This window comes from Castor canadensis, chromosome X (genome assembly GCF_047511655.1).
Source record: "Castor canadensis chromosome X, mCasCan1.hap1v2, whole genome shotgun sequence".
Taxonomy (NCBI): Eukaryota; Metazoa; Chordata; class Mammalia; order Rodentia; family Castoridae; genus Castor; species Castor canadensis.
This window is the reverse complement of record NC_133405.1, coordinates 139,705,633-139,724,192: the sequence shown is the minus strand read 5'-3', so window position 1 is coordinate 139,724,192 and position 18,560 is coordinate 139,705,633. Positions and strand designations below refer to the sequence as shown.

At 39.2% G+C, this 18,560-nt stretch overlaps 1 pseudogene; it reads left to right on the top strand.

Annotated features, from left to right (window-relative positions):
- The first annotated feature begins 14,539 nt into the window (after positions 1-14,539).
- LOC141419806 (SWI/SNF-related matrix-associated actin-dependent regulator of chromatin subfamily A-like protein 1) lies at positions 14,540-16,350 on the top strand (annotated as a pseudogene).
- The last annotated feature ends 2,210 nt before the right edge of the window (positions 16,351-18,560 follow it).

The window sequence follows — 18,560 nt, the reverse complement described above, 5'->3', positions numbered from 1 at the left end:
GGATTTATTTTTCTATTTCTCTGAAGAATGACTTTGGGGTATGGGTGGGGGTTGCCTTGAACCTGTAGTTTGCGTCCAAAAGGTATAGCTGTTTTCATGATATTAATTCTGCCAATCCATGCACACAGGAAGTCTACCTTCTATCTTTTGGTGTCTTCTTCAATTTCTTTCTTTGGTGTTTTATAGTTTTTATTGTAGAGGTCTTTCTTCTTTGGTTAAGTTTATACCTATGTATGTTTTGAGAAAATTGTGAATGGAATTGTTTTCTGATTTCTTTCTCAGCCTGTTTATTGTTGGTATACAAAAGCTACCGAATACTGTGTTTTGATTTTGCGTCATTCTGCATTGCTGAAATTGTTAATCGGATCTAGGAGTATAGGAACATATCATAGGAAATATGGATCATTTGACTTCTTCCTTTTCACTTTGAACTCCTTGTGTTTCTCTTGTCTAATTGCTTGGCTACCAATTCCAGTACTATGCTGAATAGGAGTGGAGACAAGGGACATCCTTTTTTCCTCACTTTTGAGGAAATGATTTTCAACTTCCCCATTTTATTATGATGTTTGGCTATAGGTTTGTGATATATAACCTTTGTTATGCTGAGTTATGCACCTTCTGGTTCTGACTTATTCAGAGATTTTTTTTTAATCATTAGAAGGTGTTGAATTTTGTCAAAGGGTTTTTTTCTGCATCTGTTGAAATGAACATGTGGTTTTTGTCTTGTTTATGTTTATATGCTGTATTACATTTAATGATTTTTATGTATTAAGTGTCTTTGGAATGAAACCAACTTGATCATGGGATGAAATCTTGTTTTTTAATTTTTATTTTTTTATTGTTATATTATTCATATGTGCATACAAGGCCTGGGTCATTTCTCCCCTCTGCCCCCACCCACTCCCTTACCACCCACACCGCCCCCTCCCACTCCCCCACATCTCCTCAATACCCAGCAGAAACTATTTTGCCCTTATCTCTAATTTCGTTGAAGAGAGAGTATAAGCAATAATAGGAAGGAACAAGTGTTTTTGCTAGTTGAGATAAGGATAGCTATACAGGGAGTTGATTCACATTAATTTCCTGTGCATGTGTGTTACCTTCTAGGTTAATTCTTTTTGATCTAACCTTTTCTCTAGTTCCTGGTCCCCTTCTATTGGCCTCTGTTGCTTTTAAGGTATCTGCTTTAGTTTCTCTGCGTTAAGGACAACAAATGCTAGCTAATTTTTTAGGTGTCTTACCTATCCTCACCCCTCCCTTGTGTGCTCTCCCTTTTATCATGTGTTCAAAGTCTAATCCCCTTGTTGTGTTTGCCCTTGATCTAATGTCCACATATGAGGGAGAACATACGATTTTTGGTCTTTTGGGCCAGGCTAACCTCACTCAGAATGATGTTCTCCAATTCCATGCATTTACCAGCGAATGATAACATTTTGTTCTTCTTCATGGCTGCATAAAATTCCATTGTGTATAGATACCACATTTTCTTAATCCATTCGTCAGTGGTGGGGCATCTTGGCTGTTTCCATAACTTGGCTATTGTGAATAGTGCCACAATAAACATGGGTGTGCAGGTGCCTCTGGAGTCACCTGTGTCACAGTATTTTGGGTATATCCCCAAGAGTGGTATTGCTGGATCAAATGGTAGATCGATGTTTAGCTTTTTAAGTAGCCTCCAAATGTTTTTCCAGAGTGGTTGTACTAGTCTACATTCCCACCAACAGTGTAAGAGGGTTCCTTTTTCCCCGCATCCTCGCCAACACCTGTTGTTGGTGGCGTTGCTGATGATGGCTATTCTAACAGGGGTGAGGTGGAATCTTAGTGTGGTTTTAATTTGCATTTCCTTTATTGCTAGGGATGGTGAGCATTTTTTCATGTGTTTTTTTGGCCATTTGAATTTCTTCTTTTGAGAAAGTTCTGTTTAGTTCACTTGCTCATTTCTTTATTGGTTCATAAGTTTTGGGAGAATTTAGTTTTTTAAGTTCCCTATATAATCTGGTTATCAGTCCTTTGTCTGATGTGTAGCTGGCAAATATTTTCCCCCACTCTGTGGGTGGTCTCTTCAGTTCAGAGACCATTTCTTTTGATGAACAGAAGCTTTTTAGTTTTATGAGGTCCCATTTGTCTATGCTATCTTTTAGTTGCTGTGCTGCTAGGGTTTCCTTGAGAAAGTTCTTACCTATACCTATTAATTCCAGAGTATTTCCACTCTTTCCTGTACCAACTTTAGAGTTTGTGGTCTGATATTAAGATCCTTGATCTATTTTGAGTTAATACTGGTATAGGGTGATAAACATGGATGTAGTTTCAGTTTTTTGCAGACTGCTAACCAGTTTTCCCAGCAGTTTTTGTTGAAGAGGCTGTCCTTGTCAAAGACAAGTTGGTTATAGTTGTGTGGCTTCATACCTGGGTCCTCTATTCTGTTCCACTGGTCTTCATGTCTGTTTTTGTGCCAGTACCATGCTGTTTTTATTGTTATTGCTTTGTAATATACTTTGAAGTCAGGTATATGGGATACCTCCAGCATTGTTCTTTTGACTGAGTATTGCCTTGGCTATTCGTGGCCTCTTGTGTTTCCATATAAATTTCACGGTAGATTTTTCAATCTCTTTAATGAATGTCATTGGAATTTTTATGGGAATTGCATTAAAAATGTAGATTACTTTTGGGAGTATAGACTTTTTTACTATGTTGATTCTACCAATCCATGAGCATGGGCGATCTATCCACTTTCTATAGTCTTCCCCAATCTCTTTCTTCAGGAAGTTTATAGTTTTCCTCATAGAGGTCATTCACAGCTTTTGTTAGGTTTACACCTAGGTATTTGATTTTTTTTGAGGCTATTGTAAGTGGAATTGTTTTCATACATTCTTTTTCAGTTTGCTCATTGTTAGTGTATAGAAATCCTAATGATTTTTCTATGTTGATTTTATATCCTGCTACCTTGCTATAGCTATTGATAGTGTCTAGGAGCTTCTGAGTAGAGTTTTTTGGGTCTTTAAGGTATAGGATCTTGTCGTCTGCAAGTAGGGATATTTTGACAGTTTCTTTACCTATTTGTATTCCTTTTATTCCCTCTTCTTGCCTAATTGCTCTGGCTAGGAATTCCAGTTCTATGTTGAATATGAGTGGAGATAGTGGGCATCCTTGTCTGGTTCGTGATTTTAGAGGGAATGATTTCACTTTTTCTCTGTTAAGTATAATGCTGGCTGTAGGTTTGTCACATATAGCTTTTAGAATGTTGAGATACTTTTCTTCTATTCCTAATCATGAAATGGTGTTGGGTCTTATCAAAGGCTTTTTCTCCATCTATTGAGATGATCAAGTGCTTTTTGTCTTTGCTTCTGTTAATGTGGTTTGTTACGTTTATTGATTTTCATATGTTGAACCACCCCTGCATTCCTGGGATGAAGCCTACTTGGTCATGGTGAATGATCTTTTTGATGTGTTGTTGAATCCGATTTGCCATTATTTTATTGAGGATTTTTGCATCAATGTTCATTAAGGAGATTGGCCTATAGTTCTCCTTTTTGGAGGTGTCTTTGCCTGATTTTGAGATAAGTGTAATCCTGGCTTCATAAAATGTATTAGGCAGTTTCCTTCCCTTTCTATTTTGTGGAACAGTTTAAGGAGGGTTGGTATCAGTTCTTCTTTTAAGGTCTGATAGAATTCAGCAGAGAATCCATCAGGTCCTGGACTTTTCTTTCTGGGGAGACTCTTGATTGCTGCTTCAATTTCATTTTGTGTTATAGATCTATTCAGGTGATTAATTTACCCTTGGGTCAGTTTTGGATGATCATATTATCTAGAAATCTGTCCATTTCTTTAAGATTTTCAAATTTATTTGAATATAGGTTCTCGAAGTAGTCTCTGATGATTTCCTGGACTTCCATGGTGTTTGTTGTTATCTCCCCTTTTGCATTCCTGAATCTACTAATCTGGGTTTTTCCTCTCCTCATTTTAGTCAGTTTTGCCAGGGTTCTATCGATGTTGTTTATTTTTTCAAAGAACCAACTTTTTGTTTCATTAATTCTTTGTATGGTTCTTTTGGTTTCTATTTTGTTGATTTCAGCTCTTATTTTTATTATTTCTCTCCTATTTGTTTTGGGATTTGCTTGTTCTTGTTTTTCTAGGAATTTGAGATGTGTCATTAGGTCATTGATTTGGGATCTTTCAGTCTTTTTAATATATGCGCTGATGGCTATAAACTTTCCTCTCAGGACCCACCTCAGCTGTGTCCCATAGGTTCCGGTAGGTTGTGTTTTCATTTTCATTGACTTCCAGAAACTTTTTAATTTCCTCTTTTATTTCATCAATGATCCATTGTTCATTAAGTAATGAGTGATTTAATTTCTAGCTGTTTGAGTGTTTTTTGTCTTTATTTTTGTTGTTAAGTTCTAGTTGTACTGCATTGTGATCAGATGTATGCATGGTATAATTTCTATTTTCTTATATTTGCTGAGACTTGCTTTGTGCCCTAGGATATGATCTATTTTGGAGAAGGTTCCATGGGCTGCTGAGAAGAATGTATATTGTGTAGAGGTTGGATGAAATGTTCTGTAGACATCAGGTAGTTCCCTTTGATCTATTGTATATTTTATATCTTGGATTTCTTTATTGATTTTTTGTTTGGATGACCTATCTATTAATGAAAATGTGGTGTTAAAGTCTCCCACAACCACTGTGTTGGCGTTAATATATGCTTTTAGGTTTTTCAGGGTATGTTTGATGAAATTGGGTGCATTGACATTGGGTGCATATAGGTTGATAATTGTTATTTCCTTTTGGTCTATTTCCCTTTTATTAGTATGGAATGTCCTTCTTTATCTCGTTTGATCAATGTAGGTTTGAAGTCTACTTTGTCAGAGATAAGTATTGCTACTCCTGCCTGTTTTCGGGGCCACTGGCTTGGTAAATCTTCTTCCAGCCTTTCATCCTAAGCCTATGCTTATTTCTGTTGATGAGATGGGTCTCCTGTAAGCAACAAATTGTTGGATCTTCCTTTTTAATCCATTTCATCAAGCGGTGCCTTTTGATGGGTGAATTAAGTCCGTTAACATTAAGCGTTAGTACTGATAGGTATGTGGTGATTCCTGCCATTTAGTTGTCTTAGTTGTTTGAAGGTTTGATTGTGTGTACCTAAGTCAAGGTTACTCTCTACTGTCTTGCTTTTTCTTTTCCTGTAGTTTGGTGCTGCCTGTCTTTTCATGGTTAAGTTGGGCTTCACTTTCTGTGTGCAGAATCCCTTGAAGAATCCTTTGTAGTGGTGGCTTTGTGGTCACATATTGTTTTAGTGTCTGCTTATCATGGAAGACTTTTATTGCTCCATGTAGTTTGAATGATAGTTTTACTGGGTAGAGTATCCTGTGGTTGAAGTTATTTTCATTCAGTTTCTGGAAGATCTCACCCCACGCTCTTCTTGCTTTTAATATTTCTGTTGAGAAGTCTGCTGTGATTTTGATGGGTTTACCTTTGTATGTTATTTGTTTTTTCTCTCTTACAGCCTTCAATATTCTTTCCTTAGTTTCTGAACTTGTTGTTTTAATGATGATATGCTGTGGGGTAGTTCTATTTTGATCTGGTCTGTTTGGTGTCCTGGAGGCCTCTTGCATCTGTATGGGAATATCTTTCTCTAGATTTGGGAAATTTTCTGTTATTATTTTGTTGAATATATTACACATTCCCTTCGCTTGCCCATGATTCTCAAGTTTGTTCTTTTGATGGAGTCAGTGAGTTCTTGCATTTTCTTTTCACAGGTCTTGAGTTGTGTAATTAATAGTTCTTTGGTTTTTCCTTTAATTACCATTTCTTCTTCGAGTTCTGAGATTCTGTCTTCTGTTTGTTCTATTCTGCTAGTTGACCTTCTGTTTTGTTTTGCAATTTGGTTTCATTCTTTTTTCTGAGGTTTTCCATATCCTGGGTGGTATTCTCTTTAATGTTGCCTATTTTTGTCCTGAGTTCATTTATCTGTTTATTCATCGTGTTCTCTGTTTCACTTTGGTGTTTATACAGTGCTTCTATGGTTTCTTTTATTTCTTCTTGTGCTTTTTGAAATTCTGTATTTTTGTTGTCTTGGAATTTCTTGAGTGTCTCCTGTACATTTTGGTTGACCCTATCCAGTATCATCTCTATACAATTCTCATTGAGTACCTGTAGTATGTCTTCTTTTAAATTATTCTTGTGGGCTTCATTGCGTTTTTTGGCATAGTTTATCTTCATTTTGTTGGAGTCTGGATCTGAGTATCTGTTTTCTTCATTCCCCTCTGATTCCTGTACTAATTTTTTGCTGTGGGGAAACTGGTTTCCCTGTTTTTTCTGTCTTGCCATCATTGTCCTTGGTGTTGTTACTGTCCCTGTACTGTGTGCAATTAAGTATTTTCTAGCTTGTAATAATAACAATGGTGATATTTAGAATGGAAGGGCGAGAGGAGATGGAAAGGAAGAAGTTAAAGAAAAGGGAAAAACAATAAACAGACAAGTAGGAAAAAACGAAACAAGGAATCAAACAAAAAAGTATCAAAGGTATAAATGGAGTGTTAGTGTACTAATCGACAGTAAGCTAAACAGGCAGTAGAGAAACAGAGAGAGGATTGAAAATAAAAAATAAGAAGAACAAAAATAAGAATAAAAATAAAAAATAAGTAAATGAAGGAAATATATATATATAAATTTAAAAAAAATGAAAAATAGAAATTAAAAAAAAACAAACCTCCAAGTTCAAATGCAATGAAGTTTCAGTCTTAATAATTTTGGTGTCTGTCTCAGTCTCCAATCCTGGAGATGGTGCCTCAGATGTTGTTCTGTAGTTCTCTCATCAAAGGGGACACATAAAGTAGAACAAAAGTGCACACAAGAAAAAAACCCCACAAAGTATCCCAAGTTCAAATGCAATATAGTTTCAGTAAGTTTTTCAGCATGCAGGTATAGTTTGGTTGTTTCCTCATTGAGGGTAGGCAGAGAGAGAAAAAAAAAGAGTCTGAAGACAGTTCTGAGAATGGTATCTGCAGCTGTGGCTTGCTTGCCCGCTGCTCTCAGCCTGCTGTTGCTGGAGGCGTTTTTTATGCAGATCTCAGGAGTGAGCTTAGCACTCACCTGGCCCTGCAGGCTTTGTTTGCTCAGATTTCTCCTGTGTGTGAGCCTCTGCTACAAGTTTTCTCCTTTCCAAGCACACTGGGAAAGGTGACAGTGCACCCGTGTTCTAGGCCTGCGTATTTATTTACAGTTCATGTGGGAGGTGGGTCATCACCCCTCTCCTGTGAAGTTTTCCTCTCACTGCCACTTTCACAAGCTTTCCTGCTCCTGATTACTGGGTGGTGCTGCTGCTCCTGCCAGCCACCATGTTTGTTTACAGCTCATGTGGGAAGTGGGTCTTCCCCCCTATCCTGTGGAGTTTTCCTCCCTCCACCACTCTCACAAGCTTTCCCACTCCTGGTTGCTAGGCACGTGCCCCTGCTCCTGCCAGAGCCTCTTCGGCCCACCCGGCTTGTTATTTACAGTTCCAGGAAGAATTCCCTTCCCCCAATCTTCAGCACTCAGTGCACCTCACCCTCATTCCCTTGTCTTTATTGTTCTTATTGCTTATTACTCAGTTTCTCTTTTTTCCCTGGGTGGAGGTTGGTCTGTCCAGCGGGCTATGCTGCTCTAGCCCAGGGTTGTCTGTGGGAGTACCACGGTACTACTAAGCTCACCTTGTCTGAGTCTTCCCAAGCCATCTGGGCGTGGGCAACTGGTGGCCCGGGGGCCCTCCTGGTTTCTCCGTTTAACATGAAGTGGAGATGTATTTTCAAATTTAGTTTGCAATTATTTTATTGAGGATTTTCATATCTATGTACATCAGAGAAAGCATTCTGTAATTTTCCATTTTGTTGGGTCTTCATCAAGTTTTGGCATCATAGTACTGGTTTCAAAGACTAAGTTGAGGAGAAAAAAGATGGTGAATTGCTAAAATAAATGCCAAAAAGAAAGAGAATAAAAATGCAAATAAAAAATGTCAAGATGAAGATAAGAAATAGTACTTTCTGTGGAGCTGCTTTGTCTTCTGTTTAAATGTGAGAACTGGTTGATCCAGTATGGACTGCCTAGTTTACAGGCCTACTTCAGCAGGAGTGTGCCTCTCAAAGCCTTCAGCTGGTTCCCCAATAAAATAAGTAGACTTAATCTTTTGTTTAAAAGCCCCCAGGATGATTTCTGGGGTCCAGGCTCTTAACCCCCCCCCCACCCCAGTCACCAAACACTCCCTACTTAAGGTGCATCATTCTCCATCTCCCAGGTCCTAACGTGGTCTATTTTCTAGACCAGAACTCTCAGGTTTCTTGGTCAGAGATACTGTGCTCTGTTCTGGGATTGCTGACTCTCTGCCCAGTTCCAGGAAGTTTGCAGTGGTCCTCAGGACTCTGTCTCTTGCCTTTTGGCCGTTTCTCTGATGGAACTGATTTAGTCTTGTGAGTCTCATGCCACAGGGTCCACCTGAGTGGGTCAGATTTCTCTACTTGCCTGCAGATTCCTCCACCTATCTCTCTCCCTATTGCTTTTGCTTTCTTTGGCCAATCCACACCATGTCCATGCATCCACACCTACCAGCAGCTGCTGTTGAGCTTGTGGGATTCTGTAGTGATCAAATCTATGGTGCCATTAGGGCTGACTTCCTTAGCAGTGCTACAGGGAGTTTGGCATGAGAGTACCTTTTCAGTAAGGTGTGTCCATGAGGAAAGATACCAGGTGAATGTCAATAAGCCACCATCTTCATCATTGTTGATTTTTTTCTCTGAATGATGTAACTGTTGGTGAGTGTTGGACATTGAAGTCATCCATTATTATTGTGTTGGAGTCTATCTGTGATTTTGTGTCCAGTAAGTTTTGTTTATAAAAATGGGTGTGTTAACATATAGAGCATATATGCTTATGAAAATTACATTTTCTTGATTCATTGTTCCTTTTGTCACAATGAAGTGATATTACTTGTCTCCTCTGATTAGTTTTAAAGTCTAGTTGTTACATGAATACAGCGACTGCTGCTTGCTTGTGGACTCCCAGTCATGGAGTACATTTTTCTAAGCTTTCATTTTAAGCCTGTGTTTGTATTTGCCAGTAAGCTCCATCTTATGTAGGCAAGAAATAGCTGGGTTTTGTTTTTATTGAATTTGAGGGTCTGCGTCTTTTGTTGAATAATGGAGATCGTTGACATTCAGAGTTATTATTGAAAGGTTTGTAATAATTCCTGTCATTGTGTTGTTTTTATGGTGTTTCATTCTACCCAAATCCTCACTTGCTCCTGTACTCATTCAGTGAGATTTGTTCATTCTTATATTTTCATGTTTGACTTTATGTTAGGGTTAAGTGAACAGGCTCCTTTAACTATTATTCCCAGCGCTGACTCAATGTTCGTGAGTTACCTTTTGTGTAGAAGCATTTTATTTTTCCTAACTAAGAATTATTATCTTGCTGGATATAGCAATCTAGGTTGCAGTTATTTTCTTTCGTGGTTTTGAATACATCATTCTGTACTGTGCTGGATTTCACAGTTTCTGTTAATAGATCTGCAGTTACACTCACAGGTTTTACTTTGTAGGGCACTTGCTGCTTCACTCTCACAGCTTTATTGTTTTTCCCTTCTTGGTATGCTTAATAGTTTAACTATATTAGGACACTGGGAGAATTGTTTTATTTTTTGGTTTGGTATCCTAAACACCTGTACTACTTAGATGACTATCTCTTTCTCAAGAATTAAAAAATTTCTGCTGCATTTTATGAAATGTGTTTTTATGCCTTTACCTTCACCTCTTCTTCTATGCCCATGATTTATATGTTTGGCTTCTTAATGGTATCCCAGAAGTCTTGCATATTCCATTCATTCTTTCTTCATATTTTTCTTTATCATTATCTGACTAATTTAACTCACCTACTTATCTTGTTCAGGATTTTTATAATTTTTTGAATTCTCTGTTCATGTACTTCATTGTATTCTTTATTTTATTCAGCTATTTATTTATAGTCTCTTTCAATCCATTCTGGTGTTTATCCATGTCCTCTCTAATTTATTGATCATTCTTACTACCATTCTTTTGAATTCATATTTGATGTTTCATTCTCTTCACTATCATTCAAGTCCTTAAATATGGAATTGTTGACTTTTGCAGAATTCATATTGTTTGTCTTCCTTACCAATTTCTTGCATTACTGTGTTGGGATTTGCATATTTGAGATCAAGTCATTGGTTGGAGGTCTTAATTACCTGCAGTATTTTAGTAAAAACTGTCTTGATTTTCTGGTAGGACTGGTTGGTATCATGATCATTATGCAGTTTCTCCTAGCAGTCTGGTGTTATTGGACCACAATAACAAAATCAGCATTTAAAATATAAATCTTTCAAAGAAAGATATATATTAAAGATACTAAGCTTTTTATAAGGTATGCTAGGATTTTAAAAATATTGATGCTAGAGGAATTAATTATTAAATAGTAAAATAAATGTGGGTTGAGGGAATGTAAAAGGAAAAAGGAAGATTTGGAGTAAGAGGTGAAGCATTTGGGATGAGTGACATGAACTAATAATATGCAAGGATACCGTTACAATTATCTCAGAGAAAGACAACAGAAGCAAGGACTGTAACAGGATGGAAAAAATTAAAATAAAAAGAAAGCACAATAAGTCAAAAAGGTTAAAATTAAAAATAAAATGGCTAGTTCTTTCTTGTAGAGAGTATTGTAGACTAGTTGTTTTATGTCAGTGCAGCAGGTGTTCTGTAATCTCTGGCCCTCAGTTTTTGGTCTGAAGTTCTTCTGAAGTGTTCACTCCTGATTGTCCTCCAGGCCTGGGGTGTCTGTGATTCTTCTCTGTGTTGACCTGGGTACAGTAATCAGTGTTCTGCTATGTCTGGGTCTGGGTCGGGGGCAGTTGCTAGAGGAGGCATGACCTGAGCATTGGGCTGCTATGACCCAATTCAGTCCTTCTACTGCATTGTGCCTGCCTCTAGGCACAGTATTAGCAACTGAAGGGGGAGAGGGGAGGGGTGACCTGCATGAACAGCTGGTTGGTCAGGTGTGGTTCACTAAGTATGCCCAATCCTATGGTCCTCTTTGGGCCTACTTCATGTTCTGTGTTGGTGACAAGGTGCACTGGGTAGCACCTGTTCACCGGTAGTGAACTTTGTTATCTTTGCAGGCTTCTGTTGCTCTCACTCTCCCATGTGCTCTGCCCTGTGTGGTGGATTCAGGATCTCTACAGCTAGCCAGCTCTCACTCCATGGGGGCTGCCCCATGCTAGCACTTTACCTTGGGTTGGGGCTCAGACTCTGGTTATTCCCTGTCCTCTGCAGTGAGGTTTGATGTCTTCCTTTTAGCTTACTAGTTCACACTTGGCAAATTGCCAATCAGTGCACAATTACTTCTCACTACACAAATACACAGTGGGTCCAGGGATTGAATATGTTAGATCCCACACTGTGGAATTTTCCCACTTTCATAGCTAGAACTGGGTACGGTTGGAGACTCAGGCTCTGGGGTGACTCTGGCTTCCACTTGAGTGATGTTTACCTTTTGTTGTGTAGATCAAAAGTATGAAGATTCTTGATTGCCCTGGTTTCTGTCTATATGTCTGTTTTTTACTATCAAGTTCTGCCTTTCTAAATTGCCCACATTTTCTTGTGTTCGTGAACCTACGGTTTTATTTCAAGTATGCAGAAACACTGAAACATGGTAGGTACTTCTAATCCACTGTTTGTTCTCTTACATAATTTCTTTCTGCTACTTGCTGATTCTATTTTTTGAATTTTGAAACAACTTTTATGAAATTTTAAATTTAGACGAAAGCATTTCTTTTCCCTATTAAAAAAAACCCCAAGTCTTTGTAGTCTAATGTTTTAATAAACACACAGGAAAAAAAAAACATCTTAAACTCTTTTTCAATTTTGCAACAATTTTCAAGAATACATTTGTTAACAGAGCCTAATACATTATGAAAGAAGTTGAATACAAGTTGTATTTTTGATGGAATGAAACTGAAAAATATCACCTGTCTACATGGCTAAACTTTGATATTTTTTGCAAGCCTCTAAGCAGGCAATTTTACAAAGCAGTGACTTTTTAAATCTTCTCTTGAACTTTTAGAAAGGATTTATTTTTGTATGACAGGATAAAGTATAGGCAGGGTGGAGTGGGTAGAAAAAGAGAGAAATATTTCCTGTTCCCCAAGAGGGAAATGGCAACAAAGACTCCCAGCAATAATATTTAAAATGATTTTTTTCCCCTTTATCTCTAGCTTAAGCATTAACTCTAGAAGGCCTATATATTTAATTAGGCGTGGGTGAAGTAAGAACGTTAAATAACTGGTTTTCTTATGAAAGGCAGCAGAAGAAAAGGTGGAAAAAAATAGAAAAGACAGAAGCAATAGCTCCTCTATACTATTTTTATAACTTCAGTCAGTAAACTGTCTTGCAGATTTTCATGTGCACACACACACGCAGAGATATTTTAAATTAGGAATGCCAGGAATGTCAAGTGAAGCATGCCTACGATGAGCTCAAAAATATATGAAAATGTAGTGGCCACAGGTATGCTAGTTAACTAAAATTCTCCCTATGGGGCACCAGGATAGAGTTAGTACTTGTCATTTTTATGCCAATGAAAACAGAGATCTCCAGTTTTTTAAAAAATGTGTCACAAGGACAGTGTTTCCTGTAATGTTTACAGTATTTCCTAAATAATTACATTACAATCTCTACCTGTAAGAAAAGAAACATGAAGAACATGGTAGCTAAGAATCTTGATTTCTCAATTTTAGTTGCAGTTTCTCTTTGGGTGGACAATGCTGGCCCATCCAACTATTTAGGACAGATAGCACTGGAATATCCAAGACATCACTGTTCTAATACTGTACTAAATATCCTAATAAGGGAACATCCCCATATTACACAAGATGAATTCTCTTTAGGAAGCTTGCTAGAAACATATACAAGATTCTCTTCCCTTTTTGTAGATAGGAAACAAAAGCAGTTAGAGAGAGACAGGGTAGATGAGCTTTTATTGACAGTACAAGTTTTGCCTTTGTCGCAACTCATAATGGTTTTCTTGACTACAGTGGAGAGAGTTAGATAAATGTGTAAGCTTTTAGGAGACAACTTTAAAAATGTGATGTGTGTGTGTGTCCTGACATATAAAATTGAATGCAATTACTTTCTTGTTAAAGGGGGATAAAGCCCACTCCCCTGCCTTATATATTTCATAAGAAAGGATGGGGATTAGGCTTCTTAATGTAATCAAGGGATTAGGTGTGTTATTCCAGTAAGGCCGATCCTGAAGAGGAGCAGACTGCCTGTTTCCTTTATGAAAAGACAATCAGGATGGAGGATATTTTTTAAAAATTCTAAGCATATGTGGTATTGTCTCTTTGGGCTATATCTATGGGTGATGTGAAAGGACCTGGGTTAATGTTCTAATATTCCATCAGAAAGCAAGCTTTAAAAAAAAAAAAAGTAACTATGGCTGCTTTGCTCGCTGGGAAGTGTAGTTCAGCCAGGCTACTGCAATAAGGCATGTAAACTGGCAGCACTTGAATTCCAGGTCCCCCAGCATCCAGCTGGAAGTATAAACTGGATGAGGAAAGTTCTGGAGGTGCCTCCTCTCTAATCTTTTCCAGATTGAAAAGAGGCACTGTTTGAGCAAGTGTCAAGCCATACTTTTGTCAGTTTTCCAATTAATGGCTTACATTTCTGCATAGGCATTTCTCTGTTATAATTTCTTGCTACTTACTGAAGAGAATAGACAGCAGGCTCTGGCCCATAAATAATAGCTCTGAGTTATTATCAGAACAACCTCAGAGCACAAGCACAAGCACCTCATTGCTGCCAAGCCTTCATATTTGGGCCCTTCCCAAAATCTCCTGAGGGAGCCTTCTAAACCAGTGGGCCATGGGCTCATGTTTAAATAACAGAAGCTCAATAATTCATTTCATGGTGACCAAGGACCTCATCATTCCCACCATTTTCAGCTCAGCACGCTAGAGCAGGCACAGGGAATATAGAACAGGCAAGAAAAGATGTCCATAGCCTGCTCAAGACACAACCGATCAAGACAAATGACTCTTTAGAATTCTCCACCTTTGGCAAAAAAGTCACCCAAATATCTCTAACCAATAGCTATTAGGATGTACACTATGTCAAGGTCATCCTCAGGCTTTACATATGATCAAATCAACACCTGTTAATAACACAAATCATGAATATTTGACCAAAGCAGAGAGTTCCCAGGAGACAACAGCTTATTCCTCTAGACAGCCTCCCAGAGATTCTGAAATAGAGGCCAAGACAGCCAAACCCTCTAACTGGGAGTGAGCATTTCTGGCATTCATTATGACTCAGGGGGTGTGATGCCCAGAACAGAAGGAAGACTCCAAAAGAAATTTTGGCCTCACTCCACAAAAACAGTAAACTGTCAAAAGGGAATATGCATACAGAAAGTAGATTGTTTTGGGGTGAATATAGGCTCTGCTGAGGAGCTCCTTGCAGTGTTTAAGATTCTGACCAGCAGAAATTATGAACCTGCCATGAAGACATGGGACTTACACATGACAGACTACTGCCATGTCCTGATGAAAGCAGTCAAGCACCTCCTCCCCAGTCACCCTGCAACCCTTGAGGGATCAATGGCAGCAGTGGGGGAGGGACCAGATCAGCCTGCCCTCAGGTCTATCCCCAGCCTTTGTCAAAGGGGAGATGCATAGGTTTTTCCCCCAGGCTGGCTTCAAGGTAGACATATGATGATTGAACAGATTAATTCCATGATCTGTGATGTGGAACTTCTCTCAATAATCTAATTGCAAGTGGGCATGACCTTCTTCAAGTTAAGCTGGATCCTCTGCCCAAGACTGTTACCCTGGCATTTGCTTCTCAGTTGGGGAAGATGTCTCTCCAACAAGATCTTCAAGATGTCCTTGAAGCTGACCTTTCTGGAGTAGATGCCAAGCTTGTGTTCAATCCAAAGCCCTTCCAGTGAGCTGGAATTAATTTTGCCTTAGTGAAAAGAAGCTGCCTGTTACCTACTGATAGCAAGGGCCTGAGGAAGATGACCCATGCCATGAGTATAGTGGCCTTTTATCCAAGGGAGTATCTGCTCCTGGTGGTGGTGCTGTCCTCCATGTGCTTCACCTGGGAAGAGGCCTTCCTTCTGTGCCTGCTATCTCTGAGCCCAGAGGATATCACCATAGTGGTGACTGGGAAGGGCCACCTGTGAGCTGACTTAGTCAGTGTAATCAATTTTGACCTTCTTAGCAAGTGGGAAAAACAGCTAAATGCCTCTTTCAATGCTGTCAGCATTGACAAACCTCACTTCCTCAAAACCAACAAGATCCCTTACTGTTGATCAGTTGTGCCCATCCTAGAGTTTGCCAACAGTATGATATTGGCACACCAGCCTTGTTCTGGCCTCTGAGTTTTACACATAGATCATCATTGCAGTCAAGACAACATTCTTACTTCAGTTTCATGACTTTGGATTTTGCTACTGTGACACCAAAAGTCTACCCTGGGATTACTTAGGCTCCTCCAACCTGGGAGAGATGAAGCTCCTGCTGGTGGAAGCCATCATGCTGCTACACCTCAAATATGGTGTCCTTTCCTAGCTGCCCACCAAACAGTGCAAGATGGTGATGGTTGCCCCAAGACGGATCAATACCAGGCCCAGGGCTTTCCTGGATGCAGCAGACAAGGAAATTACCAAGGACAAAACTAAATAGCAGCAGAAAGCAGCCCTCTTTCTTGTCTTCAACAGAGCTGCTGAAGCCAAAATCCCATATGTCATAGAAAATATTCTGGACCTTTGGACAGTGGAAGAGACACACTTCTAGTGTTAGTACACCATCACACTGGATCTGGATGCAATCACCAAGCAACTTGACAGAAAGCATGTTCAGTACATCTGCATTGATGGTTACAACCTGTAAATAGATAGAGAAGCACTGTGCAGTTCCAGCTACCCCAGGGACACTCATTGACACTGCTGACCCTCACTGCTACCCCACTTGCTCCCAGCTCACCTGGTGGTGTTCAGTAAACTCTTTTGGAACCCAGGGTTGCTGATCCAGGACAATGACCAAGAGCACAGGATTATACAAACTCTGTGGCAGTAGAAGAAGGGAGTGTAAAAGGAGACGGTGATTGACTTACTTTACATTCACGTATGCAAATAAACTGCAAGTCAATTGTTGAGATTGCTGACAAAGTGAGAAGGGATAAGAAAGGATAATGTAGGAGATGAATTTTATTTTTATTCATTTATTCACATGGGCATATATTGTTAGGGCCGTTTCTCCCCCACGCTCCCTCCCCATCCCCCCACTGCTCTGGCTTCCAGGCAGAATTTGTTCTGCCCTTCTCTCCAATTTTGTTGACAAGTAGACATAAGAAATATTAAGAAAGACATAGCGTTCCTGCTAGTTGAGATAAGGGTAACTATCCAGAGAGATTGCTTCCATGCACAAGTGTGTTACAACCCAGATTGATTCAGCTCTACAGACCTCTTCACTACTTCTCAGTCACCTTCTCTTTTTGACCTCTGTTGTTTTAAGGTTACTGCATTAGCTGCTCTACTGTGGGAACATCAAACACTTCCATGTTTTGGGTTTCCTATCTTTCTCTATTCCTCCTGTACGTGCTCTCCCCTTAGCCTGTCACCCAAGTCCAACAACACTGCTGCATTTGCCCTAGATCTAAAGTCCACATATGAGGGAGAGCATACAATTTTTGGTCTTCTGAGCCTGGCCAACCTCACTCAGAATGATGTTCTCCAGTTCCATCCATTTACTTGTGAATGATAAGATTTCATTCTTCTTCATGGCTGAGTAGTACACTATTGTGCATAAATACCACATTTTCTTGATCCATTCGTCACTAGTGGGGCATCTTGGCTGTTTCCATAACTTGGCTATTGCAAATAGCGCTGCAATAAACATGGGTGTGCAGGTGCCTCTGGAGAAACCTGAGTGTCATTCCTTTGGGTGTATCCCCAGGAGTGGGATTGCTGGATCATATGGCAGATCTATGTTTAGATTTTTAAGAAGCCTTCTTATTGTTTTCCAGAGTGGTTGCACCAGCTTGCATTCCCACCAGCAGTGTAAGAGGGTTCCTCTTTCCCCGCATCCTCACCAACACCTGTTGTTGCTAGTGTTGCTGATGATGGCTATTCTAACAGGGGTGAGGTGGAATCTTAGTGTGGTTTTGATTTGCATTTCCTTTATGGCCAGAGATGGTGAGCATTTTTTCATGTGTTTTTTGGCCATTTGAATTTCTTCCTTTGAGAAAGTTCTGTTTAATTCAGTTGCCCATTTCTTTATTAGTTCATTGATTTGGGGGGAGTTTAGTTTTTTGAGCTCCCTGTATGTTCTGGTTATCAGTCCTTTGTCTGATGTGTAGCTGGCAAATATTTCTCCCACTCTGTGGGTGGTCTCTTCAGTTTAGAGACTATTTGTTTTGTCGTGCAGAAGCTTGTAAATTTCATGGAGTCCCATTAGTCCATCCTTTCTGATAGTTGCTGAGTTGCTGGGGTTGTATTGAGGAAGTCCTTGCCTATACCTATTAGTTCCAGAGTGTTTCCTGCTCCTTCCTGTATTAACTTCAGAGTTTCAGGTCTCATATTTAGGTCCTTAATCCATATTTAGTTGATACTAGTACAGGGTTTGATAAACATGGATCTAGTTTCAGTTTTCTGCAGGCAGATAACCACTTTTCCCAGCAACATTTGTTGAAGACACTGTCTTTTCTCCATCGTGTGGTTTTGGCACCCTTGTCAAAAATAAGGTGGGCATAGCTGTGTGGACTTATATCTGGCTCCTCTATTCTGCTCCACTGGTCTTCATGTCTGTTTTTGTGCCAGTACCATGCTGTTTTTATTGTCGTGTCTCTGTTATATGGTTTGAAGTCGGGTATTGTGATACCTCCAATGATGCTCTTTTTGCTGAGTATTGCCTCAGCTATTCACGGTCTCTTGTGTTTCCAAATGAACTTTAGAGTCGATTTTTCAATCTCTGTGATGAATGTCATTGGGATTTTGATGGGAATTGCATTGGACATATAGATTGCTGTTGGGAGTATTGACATTTTTACTATGCTGATTCTACCGATCCATGAGCATGGGAGATCTCTCCATCTTCTGAAGTCTTCCTCGATCTCTTTCTTTAGGGGTTTTTACTTTTCCTTGTAGAGGTTGTTCACATCCTTTGTTAAGTTTACTCCTAGGTATTTGATTTTTTTTTTGAAGCTGTTGTAAATGGAATTGTTTCCATATGTTTTTTCTCAATTTGTTCATTGTTGGTGTATAGAAAAGCAAATGATTTTTGCAAGTTGATTTTGTATCCTGCCACCTTGCCGAGGCTGTTTATGGTGTCGAGGAATTTTTTGGGTCTTTAAGATACAGGATCTTTTCATCTGCAAATAGGGATATTCTGACAGTTTCTTTACCTATTTGTATTCCTATTATTCTTTCTTCTTGCCTAATTTCTCTGGCTAGGAATTCCAGTACTATGTTGAATAGGATTGGGGATAGTGGGCACCCTTGTCTCATTCCTGATTTTA